Source organism: Coenobita brevimanus, chromosome 71, assembly GCF_032717465.1.
Source record: "Coenobita brevimanus isolate Jiangsu-jjx chromosome 71, ASM3271746v2, whole genome shotgun sequence".
NCBI classification, from domain to species: domain Eukaryota; kingdom Metazoa; phylum Arthropoda; class Malacostraca; order Decapoda; family Coenobitidae; genus Coenobita; species Coenobita brevimanus.
Window position 1 is genome coordinate 33,378,383 of NC_137024.1, and position 27,418 is coordinate 33,405,800.

The following is a 27,418-nucleotide window of genomic DNA, read 5'->3' on the forward strand; positions in this document are numbered from 1 at the left end:
ACGTTCCTTCACTTCTTCATTCGTCAACCTGTCCCTCCATGTCACTCCACATGCTCCTCTCAAGTAACTCATTTCCACTCTCCTCACTTTTGACTTGTTCCCCTCTTGCAAGGTCCACGCCTCGCTTCCATACGTCAGGGTAGGGATCACAATACTATCATGCAGTGACTTCTTAACTTCCATACTCACCTCCCTATTTCTCATCACTGATTTCAGTGAACCAACAACCTTCCTTCCCTGCTGTACCCTTTCACGCACTTCATCCCCAAAAGTTCCATCCTTACTCATCACACTACCCAAGTACTTGAATGCAAGCACATTCTCCATATCCTCACCATCCAACCTCACTGTACATTTTGTGACTTAATTCCTCTCAAACATCATTACTTTACCCTTGTTTACATTAACTTTCAGATTCCTCTTCCTACACGCTGTCCCAAGTTCGTTCACCAAACCTTGCAACTCCCATTCATCTTCACTCAACAATACTGTATCATCAGCAAATAGCAACACCGGAATCTTCCAAATCTCACCCTCATTCATTAGAGCCACCCCCACATCCACTGCTTCTACCTTGCACCTCCTTTACAACCCCATCCATGTATATATTAAACAGCCATGGAGACATCACACAACCCTGTTTCAGTTCCACATTGAGATTAAAGAACTCACTCAGCTCACCATCCACTCACACCATAGCCTTAGCTCCTTCGTACATACTCTTCACAGTATTGTACTCAACAATTTCCCCTCCACTCCATATATACTTAATACCTTCCACATACCTTGCCTATCTATTCTGTCATAAGCTTTCTCCAAGTCAATGAAGGCAGCATACACTTTCTTATCCTTCTCTAGATACTTCTCCAGTAAACATCTTAGAACAAATATCTGATCTACACACCCTTTTCCCTTCCTAAATCCCCCTTGTTCTTCTCTAACTAGCTCCTGTCACATGCCTAACCCTATCAATGAGTATTCTACCATATATTTTTCCAGTCACACTAAGAAAGCAAATACCCCTATGGTTACCACATACTTCTCTCTCCCCTTTTCCTTTGTATAAAGGAACAATTATACCTGATTTCTAGTCCTCTGGAACCCTTCCCTCTTTCCAAGCCAATCTACACAACTTCCATATCCACTCCACAACAATCTCCCCCCCATACCTAAGCATTTCACCACACACTCCATCTATTCCTGGGCCCTTTCCCATCTTTATCTTCTTCATTGCTTCCACTATTTCCGCCCTACTGATTTCTTCCTCCCTCCTCTCATCTCTTCTTCTCCCAGCCATTCCCCAACCACTCATACTCGCACTGCTCTCACTCTCTACATTCAACAAATCCTCAAAGTGCTCCTTCCACCTCCTCAATTTCTCTCTCTTCTCCACCAACAATCTATTATTCCTATCTTTTACTCCCCTACTATTTCCCCTTTCACGCTGCCTTACTTTCTTTACCTCCCTCCAAAACAATTTCTTACTCTCCCTCCATTTCATACTCAGATTCCTCCCAAATTCTTCATCCACTTTCTTCTTACTCTCCTTCACCAGTCTCTTCACCTCCTTTCTCCTGCTCACATATACCTCTCTCTTCTCTCTCTCATCTCCCCTACCTCTACTTGCTAGCCACTCATTATATGCCTTCTTCTTTTGTTCCAAAGCTCGTTTCACCTCATCATTACACCACACTGTCCCTTGCACACCCCTGCATCTCCTCCTCACTCCACAAACCACCTCACATGCTGCGCCTATCTCTTCCATGAATATCTTACACACATCTTCCACCCCTTCCATCTGCTCTAACTCATACCTTCCCAATCTTTCTTCCATTATGCTCTTATACGCAGCCATTTTCTCACTATCTTGCAAATTCTCCACTCTTCTCACAGGAGCCGTTTCCTCCTGTATTCCCCTTCGTCTCTTCAACCATTTTCTTTGCAACTTTACCTTGGCCATCACTAAGTGATGGTCCGAGACTCCATTGCCCCACTCTCTCCTCACTTTTGCATTCAACACTTGTCTTCTCATTTGCTCATCCACACACACGTAGTCTATCATTGCCTTTCGTTTAACAAGTTCACCATCCATCCTCCTCATTACTCTCCATGTATACCTGTGGATCATCTTATGCCAAAAGTAGTTGTCAGCTACTGCCAACCCCTTACCAGCAGAGATGTCCACCAAAGCACTACCATTCTCATCTACTTCTGCTGGCACACCCCACTGACCAACCACTCCATTCACTTGTACATTCCCAACTTTGCCATTCATGTCTCCAATCAAAAGCACTCTCTCGCTCCTCTCAAATTTGTCCATACATGCTTCTACACTCGCCCAAAACTCATCTTTCACTCTTGCAACTCGGTCCTCTGTCGGCGCATACACGCATACTGTACAATCGCCCATGCTTGTATACCTACTTTCAACCTCACCCATACAATCCTTGCACCCATTGTTCCATGCTCTCTTATATTCTCCTTCCACTTCTTGCATATCATCAGACATACTCCCTCTCCCTAGAAATAATAATAATAATCCATCCATCCATCCATCATCCACTCCTACTTCGCCCCATGAGGAGCGTAGGAGCCCGAGGCTAGGCAAGATGGTCCTGACATTTAAGATGAGAGTGACCAGCCTCACTCATCCCTGAATGGCATCACATGAGCAATAAACCCCAACCACCCCTTGGATATAAACCATCACTGGCTCAATCCGATTGGAGCATCTTAATTACCCACTAAAGCAACAGGCGCCATAATTTGGTTATATGGTTACCACTCAGTGTAGTAAATGGTTTCCTGTTGTACAGGAAACCATTTGGCTTGTCACTCAGTGTAGAGTCACACACAGGCAGAAGGGAGAGGAAAGAATGAAGAAACAAAAGACAGAAAAGGGAGTGTAAAGTCCCCCGTAGGCAGAAGGATGAGAAAAGAATGAAGGAAAGAAAGACAGAAGAGGATGGAAGGAAAGAAGGACAGAGGAGAGGAAAGGGCAGACACCTGAGAGCAGCACTACATCAAGTGAGTGGATGGTTAGTGTCCCCACCTACCACAAATAATAATAATAATAATAGTAATAATGACTGAAATACACAAATACAGTACAGAACAGTACACTACACAGCTGAATGAACCCTGCAAGCAGACAAAGGAAGAAGGGCATGCCAAGAATGTAGGTGGTCTCGCAAAGGAGTTGGGTGGAACATGTGTTGTGAAAAAGAACTGCAGAAAGGTCATACAAAATGAGCAGATGACTGATCAAATACTGAGCAGGTAGGCTATATGCATCACGAGAGAGAACACATTATGTAAGGTATATCATTTGGCAGACCTGTTAATATGTTCAAACTGATTATCTGGCAGAAATATGTGATACATAATCTGTAAAACAAAAAAATGAAGAAGAAAAAAAAAAAATTAGCCATGTGAGGTGAACCCAGGATTAGAGGGGCTTGAATAACAGAAAAATGAGTCTCTTATCTGGCACACTTCAATGGATATTCTCTCTCTCTCTCCCTCTCTCTCTCCTGGATCCTACTTCACCCTGTCCTTATGGGACTAGATGGACAATTAGTAAGGCTAATGGAAAATGAATGTTTGAACTGATAACGTAGCTAATTCAAAACAAATGTCCAACAACAAAGTTATGAGTAACACTGCATTACAGTAATATCACATGTACTACACAGTAACAACTCTAGTATTTATTCCACCTATTACCAGACACTTTTATTCAGTTAAGAGTGGGTCAACGGCACATGTGTTAATAATGTCATCATTAACCCTCTAAACAGTTGCAACAATACTAGTACTTTATTTCATCTAATGCTGGACAGGAGCCTGAAAGAATCAAGCAATGGATGAGACTGTGACACATTAGATAGCAATATTCACAGGGTTGGCAATTATGGAGGCTGTTTGCCAAGGCTATTTTTGTATGCCAACTAGGTCCAAGGAGAGGCTGCAGATAGGAAGGTGAATGGCCCTAACTATAGTACCAATGTCTCACATGCACCTCTCTACCTGGGACCCTCGCAAACCCTACCATAGAATGGCTTTCTGTTTTTCATCCCCCACAGCCAAAAGATGTGTTTTTCATCTTGTTCTGGCTAATGTCAGGACTATTTAAAAGCAATTCAAACGACCCTCCCCCCCTCAAAGTCTATCCAAAGTTGAATAAACTCATGTGGGGATAGCAAAAACAAATTAAAAAGAAATGTCATCATGGGGATGAGGTTAATGATGCTACAAATATTAAACAGTGTTCTGGGCCTTAGCATAACAAGTTTAGCAGATTATTCTATGGTTGATTTTTATTAGAAAATGCTACAGACAAAGTATATCAACATGGGTTCAATTCTCATCCGTTCCGGAGCTACAGTTGCTTATGGCCTTATGGACGTAAATGGTCTCCCTTATAAGTCACCCATAATGTCAACAGTAATTGTATCTCCATAACAGTTGGACTCTGATCTATATTGATATATATTTTTTTACTAAAAATCAGGCCTAAAATTACCTCCTGAAGTTAATGTCAGGTCTGGGACACCCTGTATACAGGTTCATCATTCTTTCATGCTGTATGGATCCCTAAATGAAATACCATGCAGTACTACCCACATATCAGTAACAACACGATCTCCATACATTACAATAAACTGTATGAGCACTCTTTTACTCATTCTCCCAAGACATCACATTCTATTTGCCTACAGTTTCACACACCATCACCTGGCAGACAGAATACAGATTTCCAACCCCTTTCAGATCACTCCCCTCTCATCATTACTAAAACGTTATATTCTAAACCACAGCAATCAAACACCACTTACACAAACTACAAGAAAGCAGACTGGACAAAATTCACAGAAGAAACATAATAACACTTCAGCACACTACATTACACACCCATCACCCATACTGGCAGGCACCTTATGAAGTTTAACATCATACTTAATGCAGACAAATACTACGTACCATGAGGGAAAACACAAAACTAGAACCACAGTTTTACACCAGACATTGCTTACAGGTACCTCAGAAAACAACACAACTCACTCAATGACAACATCCCTCTCCAACACACATGACACCAAGCTCTAGAAACACACACACACACACACACAAACAAGCACCTCTAAGACCCACACCACCAACAATTCCAACACACACCATATCCCTTTGTATAAAAAAAACAACTGATATACCAGTGAACCACTACACAATCATAAGCCATCATACAGTAACACATACCGGTACGGAGACAGAAAAACAGTCTTAAGTATTGGCTGTCCTTTCCACTCAGCCACACCTTAACCACTTTCACTCCAGAAAGGATAAATAACATAATGAAGAAAACACATAACTTTACAGGCACTGGGCTAGATGGCATCAGCAACCTACACCTGAAACATTTAGGACCACAAAAAATCCAGACCCTCACAAACACCAGCAACTATTCATACACATATTGCAGCATTCCTAACATCCAAAAACATGGCAATCACTAACAAACTACAATAAACCTAACAACGACCCAACACACCCTCCTTTATGTGGGCCTATAACACTACTCAGCACTCCATCAAGATAAATGAAATTATAATTCTTAAAATCACAACTTATGTCCCTCTTGCTCCCTCACAACACAGTTTTAGAGCACTTCACTCTACAAAACACCTTACTAACCAACCTCATACAACATGTATCTAATGGCATCAACTCCACAAAACCCACATAGCATACAATTCTTACAACAGACATCTGTAAAGCCTTCAATACCATCCCCCAGTGCAAACTAATCACCAAAATGTACAACACTAACATGGGGGACACCAAATGCTGGTTTGCCAACTATTAATCTGACAGACAAGCATATATTGCACTCCACAACAAGTCATCACTAACGAAAAAAAATTCCAAAGTTCCATTTTTTACCTTTTGTATGGATGAAATTGCCACACATCAACCACCACAAACACTCCTTCATATGCAGACATATCATAGCTTTCATGCATCACATCGCAGACACAACCTGTACACAGCAAAAAGATTGCTTCAACACACTTCAAGCATGGCCAGAAGACAATATGGTGATGACTGCTCCAGCCAAATCCACAACCACACTTACCACCAACGGCAAACACATGCAGAGGTACACCCCTAACATCACGTTTAACCCTTTTGCGCACGGTAAGTTTCAGTAAGTTTTCTGGCTCACAATTTTATTCCATTCCCCCTCTCCGCCAGCCCCCCCTGTGCACCTATGAAAAGATGTATTCTCGGCTTATTTTCGCCACCCAAACATACATATATTGCCATAAAAACTACATCATCTTATTAGCCAATGTCTGTTCTCGATGATATGAAAAAAGAATACAGAGAAGTACGAATAGACGTATATTAGGCCGATGTGAATAAACATTCGGGAACGTCAATCTCATTTCCCCAACATCATAGCTCAAATGTTATCCATCATAGCTACCTCTAATTGTTATTACATCTTTAGAAAGAGAATTTCCTCAACTTTCCAATACAGTAATCCCTTTAAGACCTAGATGGCCAAGACCCGGACACCCCAAGTCCCGGACATTCTGGGCTTATGTCAAATTGGGAAAAAAAAAAAAAAAAAAAAAAAAATGTGTTCATCCCTACTCTAAATTTGTCATGTGGTGACGAACAGCTGTGTTTTGGTGCGTAGTTCCGGCGACATCCGCCACAGCACCCCTGCATCCTCCCCATTTCCCACCTACACGCCGTCGTGACTGCACACTCATCACCATGGCTGCCCACGTGCATGCTTTTGTGAATCAACAGTGAATAAACTGTAATACCTCGCCATTAGACCACATGGGAATTTACAGTGTTGTGCAGTGTTAACAAATCAGAATTCAGAGCGCAAAGGATTAAGTGCAGAGTGCAACATGGCATGTTGCAACTGGCATGGCACAAGTAAGAACAGAATGTGCAGTGTAAAAAAATTATAATTCACAGTGCAAAGGATTAAGTGCAGTGCAACACTGGATTATTGTATGTGCTTCAAGTGCACCTTCACCATTGTCAGAGCCATAGAGGAGGCGGGTTAATCTTCGCGATGGCCACGGACGTGTCGTAAGTAACCTGTACACTGCTAAATATTTTCCTTACTAAATTCTGATTTCTCATTCTCTGGTTCCTTTTCATTTATTTTATGGTTTCTGTCCCTTATTTGTGTATATTGGGTCTTAAATAGGTGCTGTGCATGTCCGGTGGGGAGTTTTTTAGGTGGCTTTCAAAATTAGGTTGGGCTGGGGTCGACAGGTACCTGTCCACAGGCATTTTTCCCAAGTCCCGGACAAAACCAAGTCCCGGACATTGCTTGGGCTCTATTACTTCAGATCTTGCAGGGATTACTGTAGTGAGTGCAGCATTTTGATACAATTTTTAGTTTTCGAGAAAATAGCCAAAAACTAAGAGCAATTACCTACAGGGAACTGATTTTTTGTTCACAGTCATCTAGTGAAGAAGTTTTCTCACAGATGTTACATTTTTATTTCATGTACTGTACATATGGAGAATTTTATGCACTTTATCATGGTTCTTTCGGGAAACTGATAAATCCAATACTTTTCGAGTAAATGGACAACAAAGGTAGAATACTCCTCGCAGTGCGCTGCATATTTTGCCTGCAAGCGAGATAAACACTCTCTTCCCCCGCCTGTACCTAAATATTATGCTCACAAAGGCTGTTTTTTATGTCAAGGACAGATGTAGAATTATGCTTTCCAATGATGTTTTCAAAACATCGATGCAATTAACACATTCTGAGTACCTGGATGATAAAAACAATGTACGGTACAGTACCTCCTAGCACACTGTCAATTTTTCCTGTCTCACCCACACCAACATATTTCGCTCGCTAGGTTTATTTTCTGTTTTATTCAAAGTGTACATGTACAATTTTATATGCCTTTTTATAATATACACAGAAACTCAACATGACCACTAGTCTTTTTGCTAGCTACTGATACTGAAGCTGTACTAATTTCCATCTCATATGTGTATATGTAAATAATATTTTATTTATATGTAAAATATGGAAATATAGAAGTAGGTAATTACAGTATACAAATCAACAAAATACGGAAACATCCTCCAGAGTTGTTGAACTGCTGGCAGGACCTTGAGGGGTTTGAAGATTAGGAGTTATTTAGTGTGTTATTAGAGAGAGAGAGAGGTGTGTGTGTGTGTGTGTGTGTGTGTGTGTGTGTGCTCCACTAGGGAATACTTCAATTGGCATGATACCATTCGAATTAATCACCCACACAAAGCGGCACATCACATACAGGACACATATGACTTGTGTCCCTCCTCATCTTCGCCAGGGCACACAAGGCACACTTGAGCCTCCTCTGCTTTGGGATCCTCTCCCGGTGATGGCCCAGTGTGTGGTCCAACCGGACTGTGTCGTCAATTACCATATTTCGCGGCATATTAGACACTGCAGTGTGAAAGACACACCCTAATTCTGGAAAGGCAGTTCTGAGAAAAAAAGTATGTCTTGACCATGACTAAAGAAAGGTTGCTTGATAAGAGTATTTTTCACCAACATACACACTCACCTTTCAGAATCTCTATTCAGTACTGTATATGTCTGTAATGCGGTATTATCTATCAGTCATATCATCCTGCGCTGTCGGCGATTTATTCGTGAACGTGCTTCACTTATAAATTACTGCGGCACAGCAGACGTCCTCTTCACCCTTTCCACCATCCTGGGTGATGGGGACATTGTTATGACCGATAAATTGATGGCTTTCTTGAGAGAGACCGGACTGATCAGAGTGATGTGACTTTTTTACTGTGTGGTTAGGGTTTTTATCAATGGTAAATATATCTATTTACTGTACTGCATTCATGTGTATCTACGAAGTGAGAAGTGCACAATCACTCCATGCTGACAACTTCAGTGTTTTTTTTTTTTCTTTTACTTGTTGATGACTAATGACTTTCAAGAATAGTTTCACTTTTTTATTTTTTTTTATTTTTTATTTTAATACTGTGCTGAAAGTGACTCCTGGCAAAATCTGCGTGATGTTGGTTAGGTCAGAAGGGTTTGCTCGATTCGTATTTAGGACTTTCAGGAGGCTTAGTGGCAATCCTTGGCAGTTAAGATCTTTATGGGGAGTATTAGGGGCAAAACTAGTTGGTTAGTTTGGTAAGAATGCACTGATGTGTCCAGTCAGCGATATCGTATACTGTATAAACACACTGTCTTGGGTGTCTTATGGCACATATATTTCAATCCTTCCTATAGATATATTTTTAATGAAACATATGGGGCTTCTAGAACCTAGCCTTCTATTTTACATGTAAATATATGTCACGTTTTAGCACGAAATTGATTTTGCACCCACCATCAGGTAAAACAATGAAAGAGATATAACTGTTGTAATTGGGGACATAGGTGGTGTTACGAATAGCATTAACAAAAACAGAAGTTGGGCTGGGTACCCTTTTGTTGATATGTAGCTCCACTGTATTTTCCTCCCGCCCCTCACCCCCAATGTTGTTGTCAGTTTTGCCTTCTCTTGTATCACGTGGCCTTCAGGAGAGACCTTGGGCCGTGTGGTTAGATGGAAATTTGTGGGTCTGATAGTTTTAGGGGATGAAATAAAATGAAAATTTAAGCTAACCAGAAAAAATTACGTTCATCCTTGTGTTCTCCAGAGTTAGCGTTCCGTTTCACTTTCTTCGTTTGATATCTCGCCTGGGAAACATACAAACACTCCAGGAATGTTTATGGAAGACTATCTCCTGAGGCTTCCCGAGCTCTATCACACTACGACTCTCTCAACGACACCTTTCGTAACTACTTTACACACATGCAAATCAATCACGAAATGTCACTGATTAGAAAACTACAGGTCTCCTCAAAACCTTTTCACCAGTACATGAGAAATAAGAAAGTAGGTGTACCCTCAGTAGGCCCCATAAGATTGGACAATGGTGTGTTAACATCAGACTGTACTCAGATGGCAGAAACTTTTGCTACACATTTTTGTACAGTTTACTCAACTCATGCTCCTCACGCTCCCTTCCCTCACCAAACTTTTGAGGGTATCCTCGACACAGTGACCCTGTCCTTGCAAGAAGTGAGAAATAGGCTCGCAGCACTGGACCCGAACACCAGTATGGGACCTGATGGCCTCCACCCCAGTCTTCTGAAATATTGCCAAGCCTTAGCATTACCCTTGTTTTTGATATTTCAGAAGTCTGTCACCATTGGTAAATTACCACATGATTGGAAAAAATCCATTATCATTCCTATATTCAAGAAAGGCTCTCGACACAAACCTCTTAACTATAGGCCTATTAGCCTAACCTCTGTCTGCTGCAAAACCCTGGAAAGATTCATTACAGAGGCATTATACAACTACCTTGAGACTAATGGAGTGCTGTCAAATGAGCAGTATGGATTCAGACAGGGTAGAACGGTAGATGACCAACTGTTACTCGTGTATAATGATGTTACGTCGTGGATGGATGCTGGATACGTTGTGAATGTTGTCTGTTTGACTTTAGCAAAGCCTTTGACATCGTCAACCATTCGATACTCACTGACAAGCTGAGGCTACTTGGGGTCAGTGGTTCCTTGCTAACTTGGATCTCTGACTTCCTGTCCGGCCGCACCATGCAAGTGTCTGTGTCTGGCTGCGCCAGTTCCTCAAGGAATGTTCTCAGTGGAGTTCCCCAGGGATCGGTTCTAGGCCCCTTGCTATTTCTGGTATATATAAACTTTCTACCTGCATACATACGCTCCAAATGTAAATTCTTTGCTGATGACATGAAGATTTACCTCAAGTTGCGCCAAAACACTTGTTCCACATTAGCTGCAGACATAAGTACATGCCAGAAGGACATTGATATGGTCTACAGTGTCGCTGAGTCCTGGGGTTTACGTTTTAATCTTGACAAGTGTACTGTTCTGCGATGTCAGAGAGGTCCAGTAGACTGGAATTCTATTGGCGCACTTCAGTACTATCACATGAACAACACCAGGCTCTCCGTAGAAACTACACACAAAGACCTGGGTATCTTGGTTGACAGTTCACTAAAATTTCATTCGCACATAAGAAATACGGTAAAAAAGGCAGCAGGCCTGTCAAATAATTTACTTAGGTCCACCCTCTGTCGAGACCGAGATTTTATGTTGACTTTATACAAATCCCACATCAGACCCATCATGGAGTTTGGCTCCACTGTATGGAACACAGGCTACCACGGAGATCAGAGGCTCCTGGAGTCTGTACAGCGCAGATGGACTAAGCAAATCAATGGCCTGTCTGAACTCAGCTATGCTGACCGTCTGAAAAACCTGGGCCTGTATTCTGTAAAAGGGAGACTGATCAGAGCTGACCTCATTAAATGCTGGAAAATCTTCCATCGCCAGTCCCCAATTGCACCGCCTGAGCTCTTTTCTCTTCCTTCATTAACTCACACCAGGGGCCATAGATTCAAGGTGGCCAAGTCCCGCACTTCAGTTGAGTGTAGACGCAGGTTTTTCAGCATCAGATGTATAGACCTCTGGAACTCTCTTTCAGATGATGCTGTTAGTGCTGACTCAGTTGCATCATTTAAAAAGTCCCTCCACTCACAACTAGGTCACATCCTGTTCGACTATATAGAATAACTACGACTCTTAATTCGAAGTCCTTCAAGTAGTGCAACTACCGTGCATATGGCACAAAACTCAGCCTCTAATCAATAGTCTATTCTGATGATGATGTATATAGGAAACGAGGCTGGCGTGCCAGCAGGTATGGGCTGCCCTACTTCTTGTAATGCAGATTCCTACCGAGCCATACTGTTAATTGTAGTAGGGTAGCCAACCAGGTGAGTAAACCAGGTGAGTAAACATTTCAGACAGACTAAGCATATGGCTAAACTGCTCAGTCAGTCCGAAATGTGTTGGGAAAAGCGATACCGAACGAAGAATGTGAACTGAATGCTAACTCACGAGAACACATGGATGAAAGAGTACTTTTTTTTTTTTTGGTTTGCAAACATTCTTGTTGCATTTCGTCCCCTAAAACTGCCAGACCCATGAATTTTAGTCTATCCATACGGCCTAACGTCTTTCCCGAAGGCCACGTGATACGAGAAACTTAGACAACATTATCGGTGGGGGGTGGGGGAAGAGTGCCAGGAAGCTACGTATCAGTGCAAGGGTACCCAGCCCAACTTTTTTGTTAGTGCTATTTCTAATACCACTGATGCTCTTAATTACTGTAGTTATATATCTTTCATTTTTTTACCTGATGGTGAATATAAGTGGGGGTAATTTATGTGGGGTAAGGTGGTAAGGAGTAAAAAATAAGAATTTCTCTGATGCTCCACATGACACCCTATAGCCTTAAGCTTCTCGGTCAGCTTCTGGACAAATATAAACTTTCACAACAACAAGGTTCGCATCACTTCCTACGCACGAACTTTATCTTCTGTCCTTCCAAATCGTTATGATGGTGCTCTCATTTACGCCATACTTTTTTGCCATTTCGGTAAATGTACGCTTTACTTAAAGAAGTAGAAGGACCTTACCAATTCAATTCATATCCCTCCAGTTTGTTTTCGGTGTTTTTCTGACTATTTTCAAGGTGATAAATTACCACTTTCTGCTGAAAAACTTCCCACTTTTTATCATCATATTCCTTAAGCCATACCTATGATTGTCTTGATGTACTCAAAGGTGGCTTTTGTCTCCCAATTTCCCACCTGGATGCTAGGTTAGATTAGGTTAAATTATTAGGTATAGTTAACACGTCCTGTCCCGACCACTTTTCCACCACTGACTTCCCCCAATCCTGACCATTTTTGGATTTTTTTGGGGGGGCTCAAACCTCCGCTTTTGGTGAGGAATATCGAAAATTCATAGAGAAATCGCTCACCTGAGGTTTAAAATACTCAATACAGGTAGCAGTACCTCCTTACCTTACTGTGTTTTCCATCAGGATGGCTGCAAAGAAAACCAGTTCTATGGGAGGGTAACTATTCCACACCACTCATAAACGGTATTTATTTATTTACTTGGTACAAATTTATATGGAGTACGAGAGATAGGCGCAGCGTGTGAGGCGGTTTGTGGAGTGAGGAGGAGATGCAAGGGTGTGCAAGGGACAGCATGGTGGAATGATGAGGTGAAACGAGCTGTGGAACAAAAGAAGAAGGCATATGGTGAATGGTTGGCGAGTAGAGGTAGGGGAGAAGATGAGAGAGAGAAGAGAGAGGTATATGTGAGCAGGAGAAGGGAGGTTAAGAGACTGGTGAAGGAGAGTAAGAAGAAAGTGGATGAAGAGTTTGGGAGGAATCTGAGTGTGAAATGGAGGGAGAGTAAGAAATTGTTTTGGAAGGAGGTAAAGAAAGTAAGGCAGTGTGAAAGGGGAAATAGTAGGGGAGTGAAAGATAGGAATAATAGATTGTTGGTGGAAAAGAGAGAGAAATTGAGGAGATGGAAGGAGCACTTTGAGGATTTGTTGAATGTAGAGAGTGACAGCAGGGTGAGTATAAGTGGTTGGGGAATGGCTGGGAGAAGAAGAGATGAGAGGAGGGAGGAAGAGATCAGTAGGTCAGAAGTAGAGGAAACGATGAAGAAGATTAAGCTGGGAAAGGCCCCAGGAATTGATGGAGTGTGTGGTGAAATGCTTAGGTATGGGGGTGAGATTGTTGTGGAGTGGATATGGAAGTTGTGTAGATTGGCTTGGGAAGAGGGAAGGGTTCCAGAGGACTAGAAATCAGGTATAATTGTTCCTCTATACAAAGGAAAAGGGGAGAGAGAAGTATGTGGTAACCATAGGGGTATTTGCCTTCTTAGTGTGACTGGTAAAATATATGGTAGAATAGTCATTGATAGGGTTAGGCATATGACAGAGGAGCTAGTTGGAGAAGAACAAGGGGGATTTAGGAAGGGAAAAGGGTGTGTAGATCAGATATTTGTTCTAAGATGTTTAGTGGAGAAGTATCTAGAGAAGGGAAGGAAAGTGTATGCTGCCTTCATGGACTTGGAGAAAGCTTATGACAGAATAGATAGGCAAGGGATGTGGAAGGTATTAAGAATATATGGAGTGGAGGGGAAATTGCTGAGTGCTGTGAAGAGTATGTACGAGGGAGCTAGGGCTACGGTGCGAGTGGATGATGAGCTGAGTGAGTTCTTTGATCTCAATGTGGGACTGAAACAGGGGTGTGTGATGTCTCCATGGCTGTTTAATATATATATGGATGGGGTTGTAAAGGAGATGCAAGGTACCGGTAGGGCAGTGGATGTGGGGCTGGCTCTAATGAATGAGGGTGAGATTTGGAAGCTTCCGGTGTTGCTGTTTGCTGATGATACAGTATTGTTGAGTGAAGATGAATGGGAGTTGCAAGGTTTGGTGAATGAATTTGGGACAGTGTGTAGGAGGAGGAAGCTGAAAGTTAATGTAAACAAAAGTAAAGTTATGGTGTTTGAGAGGAATGAAGTCACAGAGTGTGCAGTGAGGTTGGATGGTGAGGATATGGAGAATGTGAGTGCATTCAAGTACAGTAGAACCTCTCTCATTCACACTATATGGGGGGAAGGGTTGTCCGAATTAGCAGATTGTCCGGACCATCAGGGTAATCTCCAGTTCATACGGTACCAAACTCTATCTACATATGGTATGTTTGTTAATTATTAACATATGTGGCATATGTCAACCCTACGTAACTGCAAAAGATGAAAGGATACCGGTACTAAAATAACAAAACTAATCATGTACGATAGTTTTGTATTGCATAATTTACAGGTAAGGCCATGACAAGAAACTAACCTGCATTTTAAATTGCAGTAAGTGACTAAGGCCCGTGTAGGCAAAAAAAAAAAAATAATTAATTAACTGTAAGCAACGTTGGGTCTCGTTAGTACTTGGATGGGTGACCGCCTGGGAACACCAGATGCTGTTGGCATCCCTACGTGTCAAGTGGGGTTGGTGGAGGATTAGTGCCCCTCCCTGTAAAACAATTCACTCTAAGCCCTTGGCCACCCCGTGTGGGATACATGGCATCTGGCAATGAATGAATGAATGAAATATGTCTATCTATCTATCTATTGCCAGACGCCTCAATCCCGTTTGGGGTGGCCACAAACAAATCGCCTCCAAGTCGCCCTGTCCCCTGCCATTTCACTGCCCTGCTTCAAACTCACACCCCCCTCTCTCATATACCTCTCCACCCCATCCCGCCATCTCATCCTCGGCCTCCCCCTCCCTCTTCCCCCCTCCACCTCACTCACATACACTCTTCGTCAGTCTTTCACCCTCCATCCTCTCCACATGGCCAAACCACCTCATTGTGTTCCTCATAACGCTTCCTATCACATCCACATCCACACCACAATGCTCCTTTATATCCTCATTCGTCAGCCTGTCTCTCCATGTGACTCCACATGCTCCTCTTAAATAACTCATTTCCACTGCTCTCACTCTTGACAAAGATATAGAAATGGCAGTAAGCACATGTGAAATTTGCCAGATAAATAGAAACAAACCCAGCGTTGCACCCCTTCATGTGTGGCCATACCCAGAAAGACCCTGGGAAAGAGTACATGTAGACTTTGCAGGCCCATTCATGGGACATATGTTTTTGGTCTTCACTGATGCCTATTCCAAATGGTTGGAAGTAAGAATAATGCACAATGCCACAGCAATAGCTACCATTTCTGAGTTGAGAGACATTTTTACTACACATGGGCTTCCTTCAATGTTGGTGACTGATAATGGAAGCCAGTTCACCAGTTGTGAATTTGGTGAGTTTATGAAAAGGAATGGAATTGTACACACTACTTGTGCTCCTTTTCACCCCAGTTCAAATGGCATGGCTGAAAGAGCTGTTCAGACATTTAAAAACGGTCTTCTGAAAATGAGGAAGGCCGACATAAAGACTAAGTTGGCAAGGTTTTTGTTCAGATACCGTTGTTCACCTCAGTCAATAACTGGAGCTACCCCTGCAGAGTTGCTTATGGGCAGGACCTTGCAGGGTCCTTTGGACTTGATAAGGCCAAACTTAAAAGAAAGGGTGAAAAGGAAACAAGACAATCAAAAGATGTATCATGATAAGGGAAAAATGGAGGGAATTTGCTGTAAATGATGAAGTATTTGTAGAGAATTATAGTGGGCAAGGAGGTCGTTGGTTACCTGGAATTGCAGTGGAAGTAACTGGGCGTCTGTCATATAAGGTAGAACTAGGTGATCACAGAGTTGTTAGAAGACATATAGATCAAATTAGGTCTAGAAAGGAGGAGTTAACAACATCAGAGCCCCCCAGTGAAGTTAGCACACCACATTTTAGTGGGGATGAGTGGGATCTGGGAGGTATGGGTGTCAGCATGGAAGCTACCCAGCTGCCTCAGAAAAGTTTAAAAGAGGTTCCAGCATCCATTGAGGACCGAAGTAGTCCAACTGGGGAGCAAAAATGGGGCAGCAAGACAAATCAGCAAGGGCTAGTGCCAGATAAACCAGCAGTGATAGGGGAAAAGCACTGCCCAGTCTCCTTCAAGTACACCTCTAGGTAGCCCAGCTCATACAGGTACCACAACCAGGTCAGGAAGGCTTATAAAGAAGCCCATCCGGCTTGATTTGTAAGCTAGGTATACCATATAAGATGCTTATGAAGAAAATATATATATTTTTTGTATGGTATGGGTGCGAGAGTGTGCTATTTTGAGTTTATGTTTAGCATCACCATTTAATTGTTTTACAAGTTATCATTTAGTTTGAAATTAAGGAGGGAAAGAATGTTATGATTGGAGTGTATGAAATTCTTCCCCTGTGTTTGTGTATACGCCGAGATCGGCAGACAAGCGACCAGGAGGTGTGGGCTGAAGAGCAAGAATAAAGTGCTGCTGTTGTTTTGCATTGGATGTGTTGTTTAATTGCTTTCCCTGCGGTCGTGGATGTCAAGCAGAGATCTTCAAGATATTACACAGAGAGAACCGTGTTTCTTGGCCAGAACTGAAGTGAGCCAGTCACACACTGATGGGAGTACTGGACATGGTTCGTGAAGTTGGCTCTGGCAATTATGGCAAGGTCATCTGCATAGATCAGTGTGTGACATTTCCAATCCATGGGGATACCATATGAAGCTAAAATACAATAAGGAATAGGTTAGGTAGGGTTAAATTTGGTCACATTAGCACAGAATAGGTAGGTTAGGGTGAATTAAGTTGGGTTATGAAAATCAAGGTTAGGTTTGTATAAATCCACAATATGTGTAATCTTGGAGGAAAAAGGAAAAAAAAGGCATTCTTTAATGGCATCCACATCTTCAGTGCACACAAGATGGCATCACTCTCAGTTACCATGGGGGACTGTAAAACACTACCGTAATCATAAAAAATAAACTTGAAAACACTCAGAAAATACTCAAAGATACCCATGAAAGACTTCTTAGGAAATAGAAATGAAAACTGCAAAATGAAGTGGTCCTAGGTCTCATATTAAGGCTGCCGTACTATTTAGTCATCACTGTCACCTAATGATGACTTTCTGGTTCCTCACTACCCTTATCTCAAATGGCCTTTATTACTAAAAGGTGCAATGTCGAGCTCATTTATCAAATGTCAAACTTTCTATAACTAGCATGCTTTCATTATTCTGTTCTGCTCTAATTTTCGTAAACTGCAACATATGCCGTATTTGTGGTGGAAATTCAAAGCACAAACACCAATGAACAAACTTTATACCTTCAGGTCAAAAATATTACTACCGGTTGTCTCACAAGCATATAGTTTATAATGTTTAACACCCTGTGCCCAAACATCTGATAGCTGATGCCCATATATCTATTCATTGAATTACTACACTGCTTGTGTGCTTACGTTCAGTTCCATCTTCAACGAAAACACTTGTATTACACTTACATTTATGAGTTGTTTAATAAGCTTGGAAGAGAACATGATGTGAAGACGTATAATAAACTGTTATGTAAATTACCCTACACAACACAACACCTCACTGAACGTAACATATGCCACGGTACAGACGCAAGTATCGCACTGACGATGCACCTAGCAGGCTGCAGACGACGCCACACAAATGCCAAATACCACTTTCAAGCACATTCACAAAAAGCACCCGCTGTGATTTCGATATTTTTTGTGGTCAGTCTTCCATTAAAAAAAAAAAAAAAAATGTACAGTGTTTCTAAAAGTAAATGGACACAGTGATGTGATCCTGTAGCAATTTTTATGAGTGGTGGTTACTTGTTAATGTGTAGCGCTTTAACATAGGGTGGAGTGAAAGTAGGGGTCAAAAATCGTCACGGATTTACCGAGAGTTGCCAATGTTATTACTCATTAATGATATAAAATTTTGTTGAAATAGGACTGAAATACCCACCCCAACGGGAGACCACGGAAAGAGTGGCGCAACACCAACCCCATGGAGTAACCACGAGCAGAGTGTCGCAACACTTACCCCAGGGGGAGACCACGGAGAGGTGCATACGGCGCGCGATGGCTCAGCCCAGAAAGGCCTATGTCCTCCACTACCTTGCGCCCCTCTTCCCCTCAACGGAGCCAGACGGAAGAACGCCGTCCCGGCAGGCTACTCTCCAGCCGGGTCAGGACTCGCCAGGATCGGGGTGGGACTTGTATTCATACAGTCCCAGGCAGCACCATGATGACGGCCACCATCCGCATCAGGGAGAAGTCGGCCACCATGCGCTTCTCAGCTACTACCCCCAGCAGGACCTCGGCAACGGCCACCGTCCATGCCGGGGAAGGGTCAGCCACCATACATCCTTCACCTGCAGCCACCACTGGGAACAGCACCACGGTGATGGCCACTGTCCACACTGGGGAGAGATCGGCCACAGTACATTTCTCGGCTGTGACCCCAGGGAAGGGCAGAACCGCGGCAATGGCCACCGTTCATGCCGGGGAAGGATCAGCCACCGTCCATCCTTCATCTAACCTCCACAGGGAGCAGGACCATGGCAATGGCCACCACCCACACCGGGGAAGGGTCAGCCACCATACATCCTTCACCTGCAGCCACCACTGGGAACAGCACCACGGTGATGGCCACTGTCCACACTGGGGAGAGATCGGCCACAGTACATTTCTCGGCTGTGACCCCAGGGAAGGGCAGAACCGCGGCAATGGCCACCGTTCATGCCGGGGAAGGATCAGCCACCGTCCATCCTTCATCTAACCTCCACAGGGAGCAGGACCATGGCAATGGCCACCACCCACACCGGGGAAGGGTCAGCCACTGTACGGCCTTCACCTGCTGTCTCAGAGGTTAGTAGGACCGCGGCGATGGCCACCATCCACACTGGGGAGGGATCGGCCACTGTATCCCTTGTCTGTTACCTCTGTGATGCCCCTCACGGAGGATGTCCCTTGCTTGCCTCACCCATCCAGAGGCCAAGCGGGACACCCTTCTCTCTCTCCCCACAGAGGCAGTTCCCCAGAGGAGTTGCAGCAGGAGGAGGTCTGGCAAGGGCCCGTGGTGAGTCTGGGGATCCATGCCCTGTAGCCAGTGCCCTGATGACGGCCCTCACTGTCGGACTCCTGATGGAAGGGAAGCCGCAGGCAGCCCCTGGCTGCAGCTCGACCCGAGCGAGACTGCAGTCCTCAGTCACCCAGGGGTGCCCCAAGGACTCCTGGGTGTGACCTCCCCAGCCCCATCGGCATGCAGTCCTCCTCCAGAAGCGGGCACAGACAAGCACGCCTGCTTGCTCTGTTTGGCTCCAGTCCTGAGGGTCGAGCTCCCCACCATGGCCCCACTAGGGAAGGGCCTCCCTCCATGCCACCCAGCAGCCCACTCTGGACGACCCAGCCCCTGGCAGTAGTCCCGTGCCTCCTGTGGGAGGACACACCTGACGAGATCCCTCCCACACCTGGACAACACCTGTGAGAAGCCCAAGTTCCCAGCAGCCCAAACCAGAATCCTCTTGTCGTATTGTGTCCTTGACCTGTACAGTGTATTGTGTTGATATTGTGTTAACCCTTATTGTAATGCTAGGTGTTTTAAGGTTCGGCTTCCCGTTTCTTAGACACCCAACGTGTAGCGGGGTTATCTTTCGAGACCGGGGCTTAGGACAAATAGGAGAGAGGCAGGACACAAAAACTCTAGGCAATAACCTTACACGTGTATTACTCAGTCAGACAAGGGAAACAGCAGATATTACAAACACAATATTCTGGTCGATTATAAACACTTATATCTAGATAATGAAATTAGTATCTCACAGGATACTATCAGAGCATATGGTGAAATAACACTCGAAGCGGAGTATGCTGGATTAGTACAGTCCAAGGACTCTAAGCGCATGTAGAGGTTAGAGATGATGCTCACTAGGGGAGGGTGCAAGACACTGGGGTCTAATTGTGCTTATGGTAGTATGAGGCGGAGTTTACTGGTAATGTGTTACCTTTATTATTTTCTAGTTGCAAGGGACTTTTGGTTAATTATTATTACAAACTCCATGGCTTGGGTATTTCTCTTATTGTTGTGCGATGGTTACACAGTGTCGGTCTTTCACACTAGCACTTACGTTCGTGATTAGCAATTTACTGTTCCACCTTGTCGCTGTTAGACCATTATTATTCCAATTCTGCTTAAAAACACTTGGGTCTCTCACTATTACTTCCTGTTCCACCTCGGCACTTTCACTATGATATTAGTACAGTCCCTGTCCTATGGGTCACTGGGCAGCGGGTGCGGCGGAGAGACAACCCGGCTTTACTTCTGCCAGGGCTGGAGCACTGCCAGGGGAGACCGTACTGAGGGGGCATGGGATCACGTGCAGGGGCGTCTTCTCTCGTCTGGGGCTGCAGGTGGCGAAGGAGCCCATACTCTCTGGGCTGGGGACAGGAGTGTGGCCCTCAGGACTGGGGCCGAACAACTGCCTGAATCGCTCGTCCAGGCTTCTGACAGAGGTGGAGGTCCTCCGCCGTCGAGGCGTAGGGAGTTCCCACCCGGGCGTTCTAGGGAGGGCCTGGAGTCCCCGAGGGCTGCAGCCCCCAGAGCTGGGCGGCGCCGACAGAGAGGGGCTGCGGCACCGGTCTGTGTCGAGGACCATCAGGTGGGTCTCCTCCAGGGCCAGTTGTAGGGAGCAGAGGCCGGGGGAAGCTATAGGGCCTCTCCAGTACTCCTCTACGCCCTCTGCATTGGGGGTCAGGGAACTCGTCTCACCCTGGGGCGGTGGGGCGGCTTTCTGCCGCTTCCGGCCGTGGGGCCCGGCTACTGGCCGTGGCTTCCCGTTGGTGCGACTACAAGGCACCAAGGCTCATCTACTAGCCGTGGCCTGAGAGGGTGAGTAACTGCCAGCAAACCCAGGGACACCTTTGGAGCGGCTACAGGCCGACTCAGGGGCAACACCTTCAGTGCGGCTACCGGCCGTCTGACGAAGGCGGGAGCGGCTACAGGCCGACTTCTGCAGGAGGGGTGTGGAGCGGCTACAGGCCGACTCAGAGGAAACACCTTTGGAGCGGCTACCGGCCATCTGACGAAGGCGGGAGCGGCTACAGGCTGACTCCTTCAGAAGGGTGGAGAACGGCTACAGACCGACTCAGGGGCAACACCTTCAGAGCGGCTACTGGCTGTCTGACGAAGGCAGGAGCAGCTACAGGCTGACTCCTTCAGGAGGGGTGGAGAGCAGCTACAGGCTGACTCAGGGGCAACACCTTCGGAGTGGCTACCGGCCGTCTGATGAAGGCAGGAGTGGCTACAGGCCAACTCCTTCAGGAGGGAGTTTGGAGCAGCTACTGGCCGTCTCCGGAAGAAAACCTTCTGACGAAAGCGGGAGCAGCTACCGGCCATCTGGTTACGTTCAGGTCAGCTACTGGCCGATTCCTTAGCGAGGGGCGAGAGGCTACTGGCCGTCTCAATAAAGAAGACACCTTCTTGGTGAAGGTGGGAGCGGCTACTGGCCGTCCCCTTAGGGATGCTGGCGGGAGCTGAACAGACAGCTCCACCCTGAAGCTGGTTGGTGGAAGCTCGCCTGGAAGGTAGTGCAGGATTCCTGCTATGGCAACGGAGGGCAGGCTCCGGGTCATAGGGGCGTGTGGCCCGGGCTGTCTTAGGCCGTTGTCGCACCGACTCTCGGTGCGCTGCTGCTGCTCCTCCGTGGGGTCCTGTGGGGGTGTCTCGGAGTTCACGGGGGCACTACGCTGAATTCCTGGTGGAGGTGGCTGGACATTCCAAGGGACACTATGCTGTATTTCACCTATACTCCGGATTTAAATTTCGCGGCATAGTAAGATTGGGTGCATAAAAAACGAGCGGGAAATTTGAAACTATTCTGTTTGATATTGTATGCACTCAGTATGCTAGACAAAATATGGGGTTTTATCATCTGAAAGCTTAGAAGCTGCTCTTTGCCACGATAAAATAATAAAGAAGGAATAATGATCATGGGCAGACATAAAAAATAAATTAAAAAAAGCAATGTTGCTGGCCAAACACGTAAAGAATTTACAACTCGTGTAATATGTGTACAGACATGAAACTTACTGGCATTCGAAGTCATACAGGTGTAGAGATGTTCTTAGAAGACGTACAGGTTATTCCCTGGGCCTCTTTTGGTAGCTGGGGTGGTATTCTGGTCATAATCTCTTGTTTCACTTGTGGCAGACATAGCAAGTCCACTTTCATTTATTTCCATCAATAATAGCCCAAAACTGCACTATCATGTAATGTCATATATCACAACTTATGCCTGAAATACTCATTTAGCGATGGACTTATACATATATTAGCTATACTTATTAATCAGCTAAAAAGGATATTATACTGTATAGCATGTACTCGATTTCCACTCACAAGCAAGATGGCGGACCTACTGCTCTCTAGTTGACTCTATAAAAAAAGCTGGGACATGACTGGATAGCCATAGAGAGAATGGGAAACAATGGGCCAGTCATAATTCTTATCAGTGTTCTTACCAGCTCCACCTCAGCGTCGATGAACTTGAGGTGGTCGGTTCATGATCGGGGCAGCAAGCCTTCGCAGGCTCATGCAGTGCCCCCCACTTGCCTTATTAATGGATCAATCTTTGCCTTAAAGCCATTCACTGTTTTTGTCATTCTCGCCTCTCTTGGCAAGTTGTTCCATTCGTCCACTACTCTGCACGTGAAAAAATACTTCCTCACATTTAGTTGCGGTCTCTGTTTCCATATCTTGTATGGATGTCCTCTGCTTTTTTTTTGGTCCATATTAAATAAATCCTCCACCTTCAGTCCCTCCAGTCCTTTCATTATCTTGAAGACATCAGTAAGATCACTCCTAATTCTCCTCATTTCTAGTGACACCAAACCTGTCTTCCTCAGCCTGACTTCGTAGGTATCCTCCCTAATAGTGGAGATCATCCTTGTCATCCTTCTCTGTACACTTTCTATGTTATCTATGTCTTGCTGCTTATATGGTCTCGATGCCTGCTGACAATACTCTAAGTGAGGCCTAACCAAGGATTTATACAAACATAGAATATTGTTTCTGCTCTTGTACTCTTTGGTTCTCCTTATGCTTCCCATCATTTGATTGGCTTTCGATATCACCTGCGCTATGTGGGCACTTGGACTCAACATTTTACATACTTTCACTCCCAAGTCCTTCACCTGGTCTTCACTTACAATCTCCTGCTCTCCCAGTCTGTATGTTTGGTTACTGTTCCCATGACCTATGTTATGCAGCGTAGTCTGTCCCCAACTTCTTGGGTTCAGATACGGGCACGGGCCTTGAGTTCTTTTATTCTGGACCAGGCTATAACATGCAAACAAGGGATAGGGCTCAAACTCGGGCTAACCAGTTCCACACGTATATTACCTCTTATAAACAAAGTACAGCAGAACTTACACACTAATGCATTGACAACTCTATATGTGGTACAAGTATGGCATATGACACAGCACTATACATACACATATATATATATATAGCACAAACACAGTATAACACACAACACCACTAAAATGCAGTATAGTGCCACAGAGGGGGACCTAGCACCCCCAGAAGGAGCCCACTGAGGAGCACCGACAGCGTGCTGGGACTCAGGGCGACAACGACATAAGTCTGCCCGGGCTACACACCCCTATGACCCGGAGCTCGCCCGCCGCCATCATAGCAGGAATACAAGACTACCTCCTGGGCGAGCCGTCTCCAAACAACTTCAGGGTGGAGCTGTAACTCCAGCTCCAGTCAGCACCCCTGAGACGGCCAGTAGCCACTCAACCCTCCTACAGGAGAAGGCCTGCAGCTGTTCTGGAGGAAAATAGGAGATGGCCTGTAGCCGCTCCCGCCTTCGTCAGGAGATGGCCTGTAGCCGCTCTGAAGGTGCCCCTAACGAGATGGCCTGTAGCCGCTCTGAAGGTGCCCCTAACGAGATGGCCTGTAGCCGCTCTGAAGGTGTCCCTAACGAGATGGCCTGTAGCCGCTCTGAAGGTGCCCCTAACGAGATGGCCTGTAGCCACACGACCCTCCTATGGGAGACAGCCTGCAGCCGCTCCAGAGGCAAACAGGAGACAGCCTGTAGCCGCTCCTGCCTTTGTCAGGAGACGGCCTGTAGCCACTCTGAAGGTACCCCTCGAGAAACGGCATGTAGCCGCTCAACTCTCCTGCAGGAGATGGCCTGTAGCCGCTCTGAAGGTGCCCCTGAGTCAGCCTGTAGCCGCTTCTTCCCCCAGGCCACGGCCAGTAGCCGGGCCTTAATGACAGCTTGCAGCCGTGCCCCCAGAAGGCCACAGCCAGTAGCCAGGCCCTACGGCAGGAGACGGCCGGTAGCTGCTACTTTGTCAGGTGCTGACTCCTGTTCATCAACCTACGACCCAGAGGGAGCCCCCAGCCTGGAGGAGTACTGGAGAGCCCCCATGACTTCCACTAGGCTCTTCTCCCTGAAGCCGGATCCAAAGAGGATTCGCCTGACAGACCCTGATGTAGGCTGATGCCACAGCCCCCTCCTGACGGCATATCCGAACACCGGGGACCGCAGCCCTTGGGACCTCCAGACCGCCCCCAGGACCCCCAGGTGGGACCTCCCTACACACAGATGCTGGAGATCGTCGTCCTCTGTCAGGCGCCTGAGCGAGAAGTTCACGCAGTTATTCGGCCCCAGCCCTGAGGGCCGTACTCCCGCCCCAAGCCCTGAAAGCGCGGGACCCTTCGCCACCCACAGCCCCGGACGAGAGAGAACGCCCGTACGTGTGATCCCGTGGCCCCTGAACACAGAGGCCCCCAGCGGAACCCAGCCCCGTCAGTAGCGAGGCTGGATCACCTCCGTCGCCCTTGTACCTGACCGCCATGATGCCCAGACCCGAAAGGAGTGACAGTGAAAGCACAGTGTCCGTGACTTAGTGACGTGAAGAGAGAGCAGTGAATTAACCATATAAAGGGAGTCAGTGAGAAAAACAACAGTGACAATATAAAAGTAGTGGAATGAATAATAGTAACAGTGAAACTGTGAACACGGCCAAACAGTGAAATACGGGTCTATTACAGTGAATACGCTACCATCTGGCAACGCCGCATCATACTAAAATCCTACACAGACCCCAGTGTTAAAGTAATAGTTACCAACAGTGAAATAGTACCACCCTATCCCCAAACCTATAACTTGGACTTCATGCAATAATAGTATATAAACCTCTGGCCAAAGTGCTATTCACCTTACCCGACCTTGACCTGAGTAGTATCCTGCGCGATACTATAATAATAACCCATATCTAGGCCTAAGAATCATAATTGTCCAATGTGTCTACATTCGTGACATTTATCCGTTCCGATGTAGAATTCAGTAATACACATGTAAGGTTGTTGCCTTGAGTTTATGTGTCCTGCCTCTCTCCTATTTGTCTAAGCTCTGGTCTAGAAAGAGAACCCAGCTACCCACTAGGCGCTGAAGGGACGGGAAGCCTCCCCTAAAACACCTAGCATTACAACTACCTATCTATATATCACAAACACAGCACAACATAGAACACGCCAAATAATGCTGGGTGACAAGATATATACAGTATTGCACAGGGGAACAGCACGATCCGTGACCCAGATATAGTATGTTACACAACACTGAGACATACTACAAACAAGGTTTACCACACGAGTCTTTACACAGATATATATATATACCAAGGAGATGGATATTCCACAGGACTAAGATACTGTAAATCACCACTTGTCTCACACAGGGGTCATGGTATAACGATAAAGGAATGGGGGAGGCATGTAGAGGCCACAGATATTACACAGAGGCATGGATATTACATATGGGGTGTAGGGTTACACAGGGGTGTCGGACAATACACAATGAATCACAAGCGGGGGCAATACAAGGGGGATAAGAGAATACTATACAGGGGTCGGGTATGAGTTACGGTACACAGGGGCACAACACTCTGGACGAGGAGAGGAGGGGTTCACACAGGGTCTGTAGCACTGGGAATTGTATGGGAGTATTGTACAGTGTAGGCTGGGTCGCCGGTGGGCACTAGGGGTGCACCCAAGGCTATGGCACAGATAGACACAGGTGATGGCCCAGTGTGGGAGCAGGGCCGTCAGGGGTGCATTCCCAATAGAGGCACAGGTTTCGGGCTGCATATTCAGGAGTCCGGGTCGAGCTAGAGGGTGGTGTGGTGGTCAGCCCTTTCCTAGTGGGGGGCCCTGGGAGTGTGATGGCCCTCCGGACTGGGGCCAAACAGGGCTAAGAGGTGCACAGCACGGCGCCTGCCCTTGGCTGTAGTGGGAATCCTGGGGACAGGTCCTGGCTGATCCTGGCCCGGGGTCAGCTGTAGGGCGCCCCACGATGTCCGGAGGCTGCGGTCTCGCCAAGAGGAAGAAGCCGTCAGGGATTGGCTGCGGCCACTTGCCTTGGGGGAGTCTGTCAGTTGCTGGGGACATCGGGGACTTGGCTGCAGGGACAGGAAGCCTAGGCTCGTGGTGGGTCTATCCCAGGTACTCTCTGACAGGGGCCCTGTTGGGAAGCAGTCTCCAACCATTGCAGAGGAGAGGCAGCAGGAGGGGTGTCTCACTTGGCCTCTGGAGGGGCGGGCTAAGCAAGAGACGGCACCCTTGTAGGAAGCCTTCGGGATAGTGGAGGAGGGATGAACAATGGCCTGTCCCTCAACCTAGCGGTCCTGACGGTCCCTGCCGAATCCCCACTCCAGGGCACAGGAAAGAGGTCCAGAGGACACTCCTTCCACCTGGTAGGTCCAGGTGATGCTACCCAGGCTCACGCCTGGGGTAGTGGTTGAGGGAGATCCGGTGGACACTCCCTCAGGCTGACAGGTCCAGGGGACACTGCTAGGGGACCACTCGTCCCGGGGATAGTAGAAGGGGAAAGCCCGGTGGGCTTTCTTGCTTCTGTGGCAGGTCCGGTTGACTCTTCCACCTTCCTGCTGTCGGGGGAAAAGTGCAGCTGGGGG

At 46.0% G+C, this 27,418-nt stretch overlaps 1 protein-coding gene across 1 annotated transcript in view; it reads right to left on the reverse strand.

Annotated features, from left to right (window-relative positions):
- Positions 1-17,948, reverse strand: part of LOC145406828 (serine hydroxymethyltransferase, mitochondrial-like) — a 149,001-nt gene extending 131,053 nt beyond the window's left edge. The window contains exon 1 of the mRNA XM_080277928.1: positions 17,915-17,948. The gene's annotated coding sequence lies outside the window, so the exon portion shown is untranslated. The remainder of the gene's footprint in view (positions 1-17,914) is intronic.
- Between the last annotated feature and the right edge of the window lie 9,470 nt (positions 17,949-27,418).